At 50.5% G+C, this 16,027-nt stretch overlaps 1 protein-coding gene across 1 annotated transcript in view; it reads left to right on the top strand.

The window, feature by feature from the left end:
- Nucleotides 1–7,989: 7,989 nt before the first annotated feature.
- Nucleotides 7,990–16,027, top strand: part of LOC144471296 (uncharacterized) — a 213,452-nt gene continuing 205,414 nt past the window's right edge. The window contains exon 1 of the mRNA XM_078183195.1: nucleotides 7,990–8,250. The gene's annotated coding sequence lies outside the window, so the exon portion shown is untranslated. The remainder of the gene's footprint in view (nucleotides 8,251–16,027) is intronic.

Below are 16,027 nucleotides of genomic sequence, written 5' to 3'. Positions count from 1 at the left end.
TTTTCCGAAGGATTCCGACGCGTCGCAGCAGCGTCGAGGTAGAAAAGGTGCGCGCGCGCGCGCGCGGGGGGGTTCTCTCCGTCCGATGAAATCCGGGGTTACCATTCTCGGTAATGGACTCGGCGAAGGAAATAGAAAGGAAACGGAGTCGACGGGTCGAGATCGTGAGAAAATAAAGGATCACGGATTGCGTTTACAGCGACCAGGGTTGGGAAGGGGACAGGGTGGGGGGTAGAACAGCGTCGCCGGTAAGCGTGTAATTTTTCGATACGAATCGGCCGGCTACCGGGAAACGGCCATACGTGTCAGCGGCGAACGATGGATGCGGATGAGGTTACCCTTTGCAATTCAATTTGAAGGGTAATTCCGTGAGTCGGCTGGCCGCGTTCGCAGTCACTTAGACGAAGAGGATCGCGATAGAGGGTAGGATCGTCTACCTCGTCGTTCTTGACACACCGTGTCGAGCGAGCCGCTTCCTCGGAAAACCACGTCGCTTCCGCTTCGGCGCCGCGATCGAGGGCTCGCGCTACCGATGTTTGTTTCATGTAATCAGTCGACAGCCGTTTTACGCGCTGCCTCGAGGAATCGCCGATGGAAGGCAAGTATGGCCGAATCGTTGTGTCCACTGTCAGAGTGGTACGCGCTGATGGTATTACAGATATTGAGCGCTCTACGCGAGTTGTCCCTTTCTTCTGGGAATGTCGACTATGCTTTTACGATTAGGCGAATAGAATTTCTTTTTCGCTATCGTATCGTTATCGTATCCGTTTCGATGACTCGATAATGTGTATAATCGGATCGCAACGACACCGATAAACGAGGAACGGTATCGGTATATATAGGGCGCTCGTCATTCTCGCACCACCCGAGTCGCATGAATTTTTGATCCGGCAAGGATTTAATCGTCTTCCACGGGTTCCAGGGCTCGCGGGAATCCCGAAAATGCGCCTGCTACGTGGCGCACGGTGATTCAAACGTGACGAGACATAATGCGATTATTAATATACGCGACAGATAGGTCGGGATCATCCAGTTATACTATAACCAGACATTCCCCGGTTGTACTTGAGCCACGAGCAGTACCTATAATCCACCATCATTGCCAGCTCGCCCGATAATTACAACGATAGAATTACAGCGCGGCCGCGTCGAGGATAACCACGACCGACACGATACACCAAGACTGCAGCCCTGATCGATGCAATGAACTGTGCTTAATTGGCAAAATTGTCAAACCTCCAATTTGCGGCGAGGATCTGCGGGGAAAATTCGCGACGGGAGCGACGTTCCATTTTCTGCTCGCGCAAAATCTTCTCGCGCTCCCGCGGACGTCGAAACCGAAAATTTCATCCTCGATTTGATTTTTCCGCGAATTTCCGGGTGTCGCCGCAAATTCCTGCGGCGGCGATTTTCCTCCCGTGAAAGTTGCGTCGCGGCTTCGATTTTGAATCGGTGGTCGGGGCCCCGGCCAGCTTCGCCGAGGCAAAACACTCGAGGTTCCGACACCTTCGAGAGATCGGGCGACCGGGATCGCCGGGAACACGAACACTTTGAACGGACATTGAGCTGCTCTTTCAGCGGTTTTCGGCCAAATTGGTGGTTTTTGTTTCCAACGGCGGCGCCCGCACACGAGATTAGATTTCCGCCGGTGAAACTTCTCCGCCGGGCTAATTATACCGGCGCGGCGCGAGGCGACGCGACGCGGCGGTCCGCCTCGCCGACGCGCGACGTGTGTACAGTTTCGACGGTGGCACCTGAGGTCGGTTCGATACTATTCGCTGGGAAAACCGTTTTCTGCTTCTGGTCGCCCGTTGACGACCGTGACGACCGGCGACACGACCGTGACGACGGTTCCGTGGAACGAGATTACTTTCCAGGTACGAGGAAATGGCATTCTGATACACGGTCGAGCCCCCCCCCCCCCCCCCCCCCCCCCGCGCAGAGTTCAATACGCGTTCGAGCCCTCGAAATCCCGGCCCCCTCGAAAATCTGCACGCTCTTTTCATTCGATAAAATCGTTCCTTCTACTCTTATTCTACGAATATCGTGGCAATCGATGCGAAAGCTAGGAAAAATCTGTTCCCCACCCAGGACATTCGAGACACGTCGGAAATCATCGATTGTAGTTTCTGCTTGGAACAAGTACACTGCGCGACAAAATGATGGGAGACCCCAGAATTTTTCGTGGTTTCTCAAAACCAATAATGTATGGAAAGGTTTTAAATGTAGCTATTTAACCCTAGAAAGATAACCTACGTCGCAGAGGCGCCTGCGAAATAAACCGAAGACTGTTGATTTTTGTTAATTTTTCATAGAGGTCTAGTGATTTAAATTTAAAATTACTTAAAATATAAAAAAATATAATATAAATGCATTTTATTTTTACAATAATGCCAAACCTTTAAAATGACTAGATTAACTTAAATAAATATCCATTGTTAGTATAAAATTGACGCCTTAGAAAAGCATGCGCCTCTGAAGCGTATGGTTATCTTTTACGTACGTTGTCATATGGTTATCTTTCTAGGGTTAAACGGTATCCTTATTTCAGTAGTACACGAAACTACGAATACTGTTTGCGTGGTTTTCCAAGAATTATATCTGTTTATATGAAAACCGGGAACGACAAAATGATAGAACAATAGTAACAGAGAAGTCGGTAGCAAATTGCCTGTTAAAAAGGCTATCATCAAATGATATTCAAATAGTTTATTTTTCAATAATAAGCAGTGAATAATAAAGATTAAGTAATTAGATATTTAAAAATATTAGTTTACGTCTTTCAAAATGGGCCGTGGTACCGAATTAAATAAAACCGAGACAAAAATTATTTTAAGGAGTCGGTGCATACGGCCAAAGCGGTAAAACAATATTTTCAATCAAATAATATTCAACTTTCACCTCGGCCGGCGAGATCATCAGATTTGAATATTATTGAAAATGTCTGGGGACAGTTATCTCGTCACGTCTACAGAAAATGTAGACAATTTAATTCAATTGAAGAGTTAAAAGCCGCGATTGAAGAAGGTTGGAACACAATTTTTCGTAGTTATTTAAAAAAATTATATAAATCATAAAATTATATAATTACGTAAATCACTACCTAGGAGAACGTTAGCGGTTCTCGAGAAGAAAGGAATGTGTACACATTATTGAAATAAAATAAAGCATTAAAATTAAATAAAAATCATATCTTTTCTGCACGTGTTCTATCATTTTGTCGTACTCGCCTTTTACATAAACAGATATAATTCCTGTTAAAAAACATAATCAGTGTCTGTTTTCTCACGTGTTAATAAAGAAGGGGTACTGTTTACACAGCTACATGCAAAACCATTCTATGCATTATTTGTTTTGAGAAACACGCAAAATTTACGGATGTCCTATCATTTTGTCGCTCAGTGTATCACCGCATTTTCAAGCGATCAGTTTTCAAAGTGGACTCGCGATGTTTAATTTGATTTAGCCGCGAGACCCTCGTGGTATGTAATAAGTATCCCGGGCAGGTGATTAGAATTGAAAGCACTCCTCCGACCGGGCCGGGCCGGGTTCGTTACACCGCGCAGTCAGTTTAGTAGTTCACTGCCTTTCGGGCATTAGAGTTCTTCGGTAGGGAGAGGAGAGAGAGCGAGAGAGAGAGAGAGAGAAGGCAGTCAGAGGGTTTACACAGGATTTTCTGGGATCCAAACGTCGAGCTGTCGGTGCGGTGGAAAAGTTAGCCGACGTGCTCCGCCGTTTGGCTTCCGTTTCGCGCGACAGAGATTTCCAGAATGCAAATTTCAAGCCGCGTCTACCCGGCCGGCCGGCCGGCTGCAAATTTCGCCACCCGTGTCCCGACTCTCTCTCTCACTCCCTCTCTCTCTCTCTCTCTCTCTTCCTCTCTCGCTTTATCTCTCTCCTGCCGCTGTATCACGATACTAGGTTCTCTACGCGGTCCAACGAGTTCGCGTAATTAGCCGATCGTCGCCCACCCGCCTAGATGCGCTCTGCCACCGTGCTTGCAATGATTTCACATCGAATTTCCCGTTTTGTATCGTACACAGCTATAATACTGCTGTTTAAATCTTGTCCGACACGTGGCAGACCTGTACCGCTTAACTTCGTCGTAAGTTCAAATTAAATCAGGTCTTTCTGCTCGCTTTAACACGTTAAGCGCCACGCGCCGGTCCCTACGGACCGACGTTAGATTTTTCGTGCTTCTATCGCGGCGAATGTGTCGGTCCTATGCGTACTTGTGAGACTGAACATTTAAATTATGCGATATCGCTTTTTGTTTGGTCAATTTGGACCGAAAAGTCTTGCGTCGATTCCTAGGGACCGGCGCGTGGCGCTTAACGTGTTAATTGCCCCTCGTGATAAGCGATCTTCTCCTTTAATCGTGCCCAACTTCTGACGTGTCTGTACCAGCGGCGCGTTCCCGCGCGCGATTGAAAACAAAAGCGATGCATCAGATTCGCATTCCACTTGCCGGCGCGCAACTTGCGTAAAAGTAACGCGCCGCGTATTAGTTCAAAGTTCAGAAAAAGCGGTCGCGCAATAAACTGTCGGCAATTTGTTCGGGAATGACCGGGCGCACCGAAACGAGGAAAGACCGGGTAATAATAATTCTGTTCGCGCCTTAATTAAAAGAAAAGTTCGCGGCGAGCGGCGTAAAGAAGGCGCGCGGGCGGAGCCGCGGAACGGAGAAGAACAACGCGTCGGGATATAATTCCACGTTCTCCTCTTCGGGAATGAGATCGTGACCCGATAAAAAAACGGAGCTGGGAGAAGCGTTCAACTCCGTGATCTCTCGCTCTGCCTATGCGGATCGAAAAATTTTTATGGCGAGACTCGGCGGGGGAAAAGAGACGTGCAAATAGATGGATAGAGAAAGAAGGGGGACGAGTTTATAAAGGATTTCTTCGCGAGAGCCCGCGGAGCTCTGACCGCGGAAAAGATTTCCATTGTATCAGGCGGCGAACTCGGGCAACTACGCGAAAACAATTTATCATAGTCTCGGAATGGAAGTCGGGAGAAGAAGGAAACTTCTCATGACCGGTCTTGTTACGGAACGTTACACACAGAATCCCGAGCAAATTCCGGACAAAAAGCTGCGCCGAGAAGGGAGCCGAAGAAATATTCCCTGGCAGCAGGATTGATGGATCTTGACGCCGTCAGAATTATTCATAAAACAAAGCTCTCGGGCGGGTGATGCATCGCGTAATTCATCGAGCGACCGTTCTCGTCGCGGAAACCGTAGAGAAACCGGCGCCCTTGAAAAGACCGTCCAGCCCTTCGCCATTCCCTAAATTGGCCAATCTATACGCGGATTGGACATTTCACGACCGAATCGGACAGCGATGGTTCGTCGACCGTGTACGAATTGGCGCGGAGAATTTCGAAAAATGGCTGATGAAAAAACGATCCGACCCCGACGCTATGAAAAACAAATTTCCTCGTCGGGAAGGACCATGCAACGGCAAAGAAACGGGTTTCAAGCTGCGACAACAGCGTGCCGCTTCTTAATAAAAAAAACTACACGGTGGGGCGAAGAATACCTTTCTCTCGAGCGTTCCCAGGTGCTTCGCCGAGGGGTCGGGTGATGCTACGCAGGCTTGCGGGTTAGCCCGGCGTCCCCTGTCCGCCCTCCGCTGCTAATTTCCGGCCTGCCTCTCGCAATTTGCGACAACTCGCACGCGTCATTTCACCGCGGACGAAATTGCCGTGCGGCTCGCGCCAGGAAAAACATCGGCGTGCACGCGAACTCGGACACGATTACGAACGCGCCCCTTTAATTAAAGTGCTGCCGAGAGAGAGAGAGAGAGGGATAGAGAGAGAGCACGTCGACGAACCGCGCTGCGCCGCGCCGCGTTGCGACGGTCCGGCTGCAGCGTTGGGTGGCCTTTCCAGGCGGCCAGGGCTTAATTTACAAAGAACGGAAGCGATGGGGGGCGAAAAACGGCGGGCGGAACGTCGATGAGGCTTGGGTTGTGCGCCAGCCGACGAGAGAAAGAGAGAGACGTCTTCGTTTGTTCAACGCGTGAACTGTTGCTCGTCCCGGATCGCGGGTTCCCTGCCGGCCGGGGCTTGGGTCCATTGAAAGAACAGGAATTGCGGGGTTCTCGTGAGCCCGGCTGGACCGAGTTTTTTTCAGCGGAGGATGCCACGCAACCGGTAGAAGCCGCAGCTTCCTCCAAGGAGTTGGATTTCTCAGAGAGATTGTGTTTCAGCGTGGAATTAAATCGCAGACCGCGTCTGCCAAGTTAAATAATGCCAAGTATTGTTAATCCACATGTTCGACGATGGACACGCAGGATGTTTAAACAGTTCGCGAAATGTTTAATCGAAGGCTCGGTCGCAGGGACAAGTGTCGAGGGACGGACGTTGCGGCTGAATCTATGAATGGATAATACGCGACGGCAATATCCGCGGAATGTATTCCAATACGTTAGGAGCGTCGCGGAGCGACGGGCCGGGGTTTATTTAAAATTTATTGAAATCTTTCGAGTTAGCGAAAATATTTCTTCTCTTTACAGCGGTCGATGGAGCGAGCGGAGCTCTCCGGCGAGGCCGGGGGAATACTTTGCGCCGGCTCTCGCGGCGGATGAATTTTAATTAAAAATGAGACGCGGCTTGGATCCGCCTGACTGACATTAACAGTCGAAAATGCGCGGGGGTTTAATCTCGTCAGGTTGGGCGCAGACTGCTTTGAATCGCGCGTGTAATCACATCGCGGCAAACACGGTTACCGGTACTCGGTTTCAATGCGGAATTCACCGAGCGTCTCTGTTCAAATCTGCTTAAATTTCCAGCTGGATTATCGGATCAAAGGTAACCCTGAATTCGCGGTCTCGGTGACTTCGATGTATCGAGTTTTGCTCTTCCATAACGATGTTTCATCAGCAGCTATTATTCGAATTGGTTGACGGAGATTTCGCGCGGCCCTTTATCACCGGGACGCGTGTGTGTGGCACGGCACGGCACGGCACGGCACGGCACGACGGCATTCTACGGCGGATCCGAAAAATCCATTGCAAAATTCAAACCTCGCATCACGCCTGCGCGTGTAATTGTATTTTAATCGCCGCTCCGTCTGATTCTTGCGATACGTCGCTCGGAAATAGACGAACAGCGAAAGTGATTGAGGCCGCGATCGATCGATCCTCGACCGTCCGTTATCGACACCTTCGCTGCGCCGCCGACGTCACGTCGATATTCAGCTACTCGCAGCAGCTCGACATCCTGAAAACGGAGGTGAAACGCGCACGCGAAAGTCGTTCGTCGAAAGTTTATTTCGCAGCACTCCGCGGCAGCAAAAACTGTCCGCCTCGAAACTCGCCCGTATTCGCTAGCTCCCCGGGCGTGCAAGGGCCATCCTAATTCACCGGAATCACTTAAAAATCTTCATTAGCAGAGCCCACGCCATGGCGCGGCGCGGCGCGGCGTGGCGCGGCACGGCGTCGCAGCGGGTTAATCCGGCAACCGCGTTAATTACGGATCAGCGTACGCACAATTAGCAATAAACGCAACGATAACTCAGCGGCGGCGTGTCCTGGGAGAACAAAGGGTGCGGGCGCGCGCGCGAGACGGGGCCGGCGGCGAAGGGGTTGAAGAAGAGAAGAAGGGGTGGTAAGCCCCCATTCACGAAACACGGCCGCGGATCCCAACTTTAATTACTCGCGGGCTGCAAACGATCCTCAAGAAACCCATTAGGATTACCCGGGGCTGGGTCGGGGCCGGGTCGGAAAGGGGGGAGGGGCGGATAGGGGCGGCTCGGGGACGGGTCCGGACGGTTCTCAGCTGTTGCGTGGACCCGCTATGACAAGCAGACACCTCTCCCGCGGTGTTTCTGTTTACCGGAAGTTCGCGAAGTGGCGTCGGGGGTCTCGTTGCTACCTGGCTGCCTCGTCCCTGCCCGTGGCATAGGCTGCGCGAACCAATTGCGCGCTGTTACTGGCAGCCGCGTGGCCGAACTCGAACTCGAACTCTCAAGTTAGTCGCCGACAGGGCCACGTATCGCGAGATACTCTTATTGGTAGTGAACGCGGCCGGCTTACTGTCATGTCGCCGCGAACATTCCCACTACCGTCGGCGTGCTAAAGTGTTGCGGTAATCAGTGGTAATCATGTGGTGCACAGTTCTGTTCCGCCCGGTCCACCTCGACCCTTCGCATCGTCGTTCAACCCGCTGACAGAAGGGTTCGAGTAGTCTGCAGTTGTTGCCAATCGTAACCGGCGTCCGGCCGTCTTTCACCTGGGAAAATCGCAGACGGTGAGCAGAACACGATTTTTCGAAATACTTTCGCGGCGAAGATTTTTCACGGAATTGCTTTTCAAACTGTCCTCGCGATCGACGACCGAAGCAATTTCTATCGAGACTGTCCAGAAATGTCTTCGCAACATCTGGAATTATTTACAGACTTATCGATTCCCGGAAGTATAAAACGCGAACACTAATACGCGAGGAAATGTTTCAGGAGACGGTTGAAATAATTAAAAAGTTCGTATCGGTTCGATCGATTTCGAATACCGTCCGTGGCACGAAGAAGAGTCGTTCCATCGTGCCAATAGAAATCGAGTCAATAGATCGTGTCAATTTGATTTTACGAGGATATATTGAATTCGAGTAGTCGGCGTTCCTCGCGAAGTCATTTTTCTAACAGCGGCCGGGTAAGACTGCGAAGAACGTGCTCGGATCGATCGAACTGAAGTTTTACTCCAACCTCGAACAAGCGTCATTTTGTTGTTCGCTGCATCTAGAAATTAAGCATGTCTTTCCACAAGTATTAATCATCTTTTTTTGTGAATAGTTCGACAAATATTATTCGACAATTATTATTCGACAATTATTATTCGACAATTATTATTCGACAATTATTATTCGACAAATATTATTCTGCAAATGCCGTTGAATAAAAGAGACGATTAAAAGATAAATGTATGAAATATTCCGCGTCGCCGAAGTTCCGAAGAAAATCACTGCGGAATTATCCCGTCGAAAAATGAGATAAAATCTCCGTAAATTAGGGGCAATTGGCTGGGAGGGGGGTGGGGGGACAGAGGGGGGTGGAACGGAAGAACCCGAGGCGAGTTTTCACGCGGGTAATGATCAGTCGCGGGGAAACCGACTCCGGCTGCCGCTCCGACATCCTCCGCGAGTATTCTAATTGTGATTCTCGACTGTGTCAAAGGATATCTCGCGCACACGGCGGTGTGTACCGTCTGCGTGGGTGAGGGCGGAAGGTTTCGAAATTCGACCAATTCGTGTGCCAGTGTTCCATGGTATGCCTTTGACACGGATGCACAGCGCGCTTCATAACTGCTCCTCGTACTGTCGGCTCGCGTTAACCTCTCGGGAGACGAGCCGTGTAGCGTCGTCGTCGCGCTGTCACCGGGGATTCCGGGATAGCAGCCGGGATATCTAATGGAGGCGCGCGGCGGGGGGATGATGAGCAGGGAACAGTTCTCGGAACGCGCGGCACACCGGGGCCGGAACACGAACGACCCCTGTCGCGATCCGAGAGGATTGATGGATCAGCGGCGACGAAAGGGCCGCGGAGAGACAGAGAACGCGGTGGGAAAGAGAGCGAGCGAGAATGGGAGCAAATGAATTGTAAATAGGGATAACGCCCGGGAAAAAGATAGATAGAAACTTAGAGGACAGTCCGCCGCCTGATGGTTACCCGGCGCATACATATTTGAGGCGTTCCATCGCGTATCGGTCTTGCATATTTACAAGCCGGTGGCGCCGCTTAAACATGCAAGACGCTGAGCACTCCCTTCACTCCCGTCGAGTGATATTTCAGTTGAATTTTTACCAATTCGATCCGCTAGATTGTCGCACCTGCTCCACTATCCACTGAATAACATTATCCCCTGCGCGACGCCGGCTCCCGTGTTCTAGGATCTCACCCTCTTCGTTCGAGATATCCTTTAACATTGTAGCTACGCGCCTCTACACCCACGTAACAATAACACAACGTTTCCTTTTCGCATTCACATCGAGCAGAATCTATTACCGGAATTTAAATTATTAGCAGAATTTATTACGATCTCGGGAGTTTTTAATCACCGTTCCAAGACCGTAGCATTTTATCTGCACAAATAACAGAGACTCGAATTCTTCTCGACGAGATGAACGAAGCAACGCCGTCGAAAAATCATATTTTATTCGCTATCGATTCTCGTCGTCGTCGTCGTCGTCGGCGGAACGGAACAATAAAATTGCATCGTGCCTGACGAACGTTTCCGTTCCACACCTTGATCGACGATCGTGTCCCCAGACTCGGCCGATGGTAAAAATTCAGTGTCGCGCCGAACCCACGGTCTTCGTATAATTTTCCGCCGGCTCTAGCCCCGCGAAGATTGTATAAATTACTTTTGTTGATGCTCCCGTTAAGGAACACGACCGAGCGGGAGTAATTTAGGTAGTTTCGAGATGGTCGATAGCCGACGGTGTGTGCTACTTTGTAATCGACATCGAAACGAGTTCAACGTACCGCGAGACCGCGAGACCGCAAGACCCGCCGCGCGGTCTGCTATTGACTTTAAACGGCGCAGTATTTTGCGAAAAGTCTAGCTCTCTGTCTTCCGTAACGTCCCGAACAATAGTAACGACGCGGGATTAATTGAAAACGAAGAACCTGAGCGCGCGAGCGAGCGATCAGATGTCATTTTCTCGGCTCGCAGCTTTCGGAAACAATTACCGGGTGCCGCGAGCAGGCCGAGTAAAGGAGAATGGGAGGGGCGCAGAGCCAATAGATAGAAGTCTACGCCTGACCGAGATTAATAATTAAGTTAACGAGTATAATCCGAGAATAAAGAACGGGGTAATTAGATGGAAGAACGAGCTCCGGAAAAATTATTTGGGGAAGAAAGAGCTGGAGCCGCGCGCGCGGCTGGAACGGACGAACAGGAAGTAAATCAATAGGAGAACATGAATGAAGCTGGAAATGAGTGAGTTAGAGGGAGGTACCACCCCCTCTGTCAGTCGAGGCTGGGGTGAGGCCGCGAACAGGGGCGGAGGAGGACGATAGGGGGCGGAGAGGGGCACAGGGACGCCGAGGCGAGCAGATAGAGAGGAAGACTCGTTCTAATACCGACAGTGCCTGCTAACAGGAATATTCCGTTCCGGTTTCAAATTGCGAAACTTTGAACAGGTTTCCATCCTTGTACAGGCCTCCGCTCGCTCGGCTCGCTCGGATCGCTCTGTCTTTATCCGGCCGGTCGAGGTCGAGATCAAGGTATATATGGGGTGGCGAGTGATTTCGAAAACGATCATTCCCAGTTAGCATTGCTCTTCAACCGCGGGGGGCTAATATGCATTATATACATTGTTTTTCGTCCGATAATGAGCCGGGCCCGAGGGTAAATTTTTCGCCGGGTGGTTCGATCGCCTATCGGACCGATCCCTCGCTTCCGGAACCCCCGCCTGATCTCTCGGGGCTGCCTCGACGTTAATTAGCAGAGGAACGCGGATCGAAAAGTCAGATTTTTTCTCACTGCGATACAAAAGGGGTAACCCTACGGTTTTCAAAATTTTCATTCGCTGTTCTTCGGGAATAAACGAGGAACGCGCGAACGAATTTCCTCGCGTGTAAAACGCATGTGTCCGATGTAACAATAGCGTCTCGCATAATTCCTTTAAATTGTCCGTAATTCCTGGCGTCCGTAATGTAGCGGGGATTAAAAGGAATTAACGCAGCCCGGCTGCGTCGGAGCCCCTTTTTTAGCCGGCCTTATTTAGAGTCCGATGAAACGGACAAAGAGTGCGCCCGCGCTCGTAATAATATTAATGGATCACGCGGCGCGTATTAGTTTTCCACTCGAGCATGATACCCTTCCGGGGAGCAACAGATGGATTTTCCTGTTTACAGAGCCGGCGAGATAGAATATTAACTCCCCCGCCTGTGTTCGATGATTGAAATTATAATTGGACGATTGGGCGTTCCGCGGCGGCGGGAGCCGTGAGCCGAATAGACCCTTCGATATTCTCGAGCGCGCTCGCAATTTATAGTGAAACTAAAAAAGGGTGGGGGGAGAGCCCTCCGCCGCGATATTATCCGTAGAATTAACGAAGAACGCCCCCGTCGGCGGATAATTACACGTTTTAATTATTTCCGGGCACTTTTTCCGAATACTCGGGGGGTCTCATTTATTTAATTAGAACCACTTCCGGCTTTGGGAATCGGGTCTCCCGGAAACAGCTATCTTAGGATCGGCTCGACTACTTTCGTTTCGAAACACCGGGATCGTTGCGCGCGGCCAAAATTCGCAATTACACAAGCATCGATTCCGCTTCCATGTCTTTAAATGTTCGGAAACGTTCGGAGATTATTTTCGACTAATGTACGGGCTTCGTTATTAATAGGCTGCGAGCATTGGGTCGGACGAGCTTTTAAAGTTTATGGAAACTAACCCCGCTATTCGAATCGCGTTTTAAATACCGAGCCATAATTCGGGGCGACCTATTTCGAGAATCATCCCCGACGTCTCTCGATGACAGTAACACCGAAAATGTCAGACGATCCTCAACAGCCATTTGCAGAAATACCGACGTATATCATAGTAACAACATCGACGTCTCTCCTTTCGGTGTAACAAAGTTATTCAAGAAAGCAGGCAGACTATTTTTATTTTGCATACTGTTGGACCGGAAAGCAACGTTCGAAGATGATTTCACATATTAGGTTGGCGCATATGAAATGTCGAATTCTTTTACATGCCAACGTTTGTCTTCCTGTTTTCGTTATAATACTTTTGTTTTTGGCATAACCTCTTTTATAGTCGTATCAGAATTTTTTAAAGACAGGCATCTGTGCTTTAAAGTCTTGTTGAGAAAACTGTATTAAAGCGAATGGAGCATATTATATTGAATAAACAGCTTTTGAAAACAGATATCCAGTTTTATATATTCACTTAAAAATCCGACATTTCATACGCTGACATAACCTGACATAACCTAACATTTCCAGAACACGGATCCGCGGAAAAAGAACATTGTTGATCGCGACGAGAGTCGAAAATGGCCGACAGTGTTCCCCGTTACCGGGATCCTGGTGCAATTCCAGCGGATCGACGCGCGTTGGTATTGGCCCCGGGGAAACGGCCATAATAGACCGGTTAAAAACGCTTTTAGACGCACATCGTGTACCGCGCGCGGCTCGGCAAAAACCGCGCGCTCGTTTGTTTCGCGCCAGCATCCCGGCTTGAAACTCAACGTCGCGCGGCCACGCCGGGAACATAAAATCTCGGTAAATTACGCGTCCCCTTTTTCCGCGACGCCCCCGCCAAAATTCCGAATCGCTCGGCCGTTGAACGGGCGCGCATCGATTCCGAGCGGGATGGGAGGCACAGAGCAGAGGGCTTCGTTACCAGCCGAGGGGGTTCGTTAAGTCGGCGGCGTGCGTTCTTAACGAAGTAATTACTCGTTTCCGGAAATATTTCTTGAACGGGGTATATCGCACGCGTGGTCGCCGGGCGAGACGAGGAGGGTCGGCGACGGAGCAGCGGAGCGGGATAAGGGGACGGGAGCCGGAGAGGCGTGGAGGCGGTCGTCGTCATTAAAGCCGGGCATCGATCACCGCGGTTTTCCCTTAACGAGCAAAAATCGTAGCGTCCGCGCCCGGAAAACGAGGCAATCGTGGATTTCGCGCCGGCCAGAAAATACTCCGGCGAGCGGAAGTTATCTATCGGCCGACGGGGAGGCACGTATCGATAATTGGAAAACGCGGCGTGGACAGCGGACACGCTCCCGTGAAATGACAGCCCCGGGAAACAGTCGGCGGAGGGACATTTTAATTTTTCATCGGGCGGCCACGCGGCGCCGCGGCATTAGACCGATCGGATACGTTCTCGTTCTAAACTCCGACCCCACGGCTTGTTTGGGCAGGCCGACGGGATACGCCGGTCGCTCGTGAATCTCTGACGATGCGTGAAATAATTATCTCCCAGTCGGAGACCGCTGCGCCGAGGACGCTAAAATATGCAAAAATTTCTCAACCCCGAAACGCAGCGGGAAATGCAGTTTTTCGCGCTGATCCCTGATCAGTGGATCCAGAATTTTTACCTGTAGAGAACTCTGGTTTCTCTTCCGTCTACAAATTCTTCTAGCTAATTCGAATTTTAAATAATGTAGTAACAATATATATTATATTATTACAAGTTTGAATTTAGTACACAACTTTACTACACTAACGTCCTAAAACCTACTCTTAAAATTATTTATCGGGTGCCGAAATATTCCCGATGCCACAATAATTCTACAACAGCATCGAATTCTGTCATATCGTTGTATACGGTAGATGCATAAAGACCTGTGCATCGCGTTCGACTTTTCGGAGCCAGCCCCGGGAGTTCTTCCCGGACAATTGGCCTCCATTAAAAGACGTTGAGAAAATCAGCTGCCGATACGAGCCGGGAACGGTTTCCTGGCGGAAATAAAGAAAGGCACAGAGTGGCGGGGCGGCGCAGGGCAGAAGATCAGCCGTTCCGTCTTCGATGAGGCGTCTGGGAAATCTCGGTGAATTTCCGGGGCTACGTGCGTGCAGCATCCGCCCTCAATCTCTGCACGGTTCTTCCCGGGTGCAATTCGATTCGCCGGGCGGCATGAATCGTCCGCGAAAAAATCGCGGGCCAATTCACGGCGCAACGGAATAGAAGCGAGAAGCTAGCGAGAACGGGGTTGCACGCGCGAGCGCGTGCGCGCGGCTATCTCGCGCCGGGATGTAGCTGGAATGTTCTGGCCGGGTCGTCGTGTCTGGCTTCGAGGAGGCGGCGGCAGCGCGCGCGCCACGGAAATGGGAAAACTTTTAAGACGCCTCGGAACACAAAGTGTTACCTGGATTTCGTGCGGCTTACGCATCAGGTGAACGAGCCATCGCGGCGCCTCCGCCGTTTCGATTGCCCGTCCTTTGAACGACCGACCGACCGACCGACCGAGATTCGCCGATGGGATCCTATAATCCGTTTAACGGAGAAATGCCGACCAAGAAAATATCCTGCAGAGATTGCTCTCGGCGGGAAATGATTAATGATCCGCCGGACATCGAACGTATGGAACACGATCCACCCTCTTATTATCAATGTTTCAACGTCGAGCGCAAGGGTCGGCATTTAATAAATATCAATTGACTGTCTCGCGCGGGATTTTATTAGCGAGAACCGGGTGCCAATCGGTTATTGCCGTGGACAGAGGCGGCGATATTTACAATTTTTATGAAGCAAGTGTATCAGTTAACGATCGCCGGAGCCACGCGTCCGTTAAAGTCGCCATCTGGCTCGAAGTCTCCACGTATGAATAATGGAAGCCAGATCCATATTGAAACAGATGAATGATGCAAGAAATATAACTCGATTAGAAATTTAAAGTGAAACTTTTGGCGCCGGGTTAGAGGCGCACGCTGAATTCCCCAGCCTGAATTCGAATCTGTTCGTGGACCCATCGAATCGGTAGATACGAAAAACGGTCGCCAAAAAGTGAAACGTTGAAGAATATTCTGAAGCAAACGAAACGCAGGTTGCACGATACAAGGCTCCAATTATTTACGCTGTGCCAGGAAAGTGGTTTCGGCAAATTGATTTCTGGTTTTCAAAGTCTGCGGCACTGTTGCCGCTACTCGAAGCTTGTTTCGCAAGTTCTCTCACTCGACGTTGCTCCATCCAAGTAAGCAAAGCAGCTCTAAAAGGATCGATGCCCGCGGAGGCGGAGGGGGCGAGAGAAACCCCCCCTCGACTTTCCACGGTCCGTTTCATTACCGGCGAGCAGGGGAAGACATTATTACTGTTTTAACGAACGCGGCCCCTCGAAGAAGGGGTTATCCTCCGCTACTCATCGAGCGTAAACGCGAAGAAGCGTGCGGGCGCGGCCCGGGAGCCTTTGCCTCCGCTTTTCGCCGTGCCGGGAATCAAAGGGCCGGAGCCCCGGTGTGCCACTTGAATCTTCCTTCGCGGTCTGCTCTCTTATTTCGCCAGGCAGTTTCCGTCTGTTGCTTCACGGGGTTGGTAGAGCGGCTCGTCGCGTGATTTGTTGCCCTGCCATCCCCCGCAAA

The sequence above is a fragment of the Augochlora pura genome, chromosome 6, assembly GCF_028453695.1.
Source record: "Augochlora pura isolate Apur16 chromosome 6, APUR_v2.2.1, whole genome shotgun sequence".
NCBI lineage: Eukaryota > Metazoa > Arthropoda > Insecta > Hymenoptera > Halictidae > Augochlora > Augochlora pura.
This window is presented reverse-complemented; position numbering and strand designations above follow the sequence as displayed.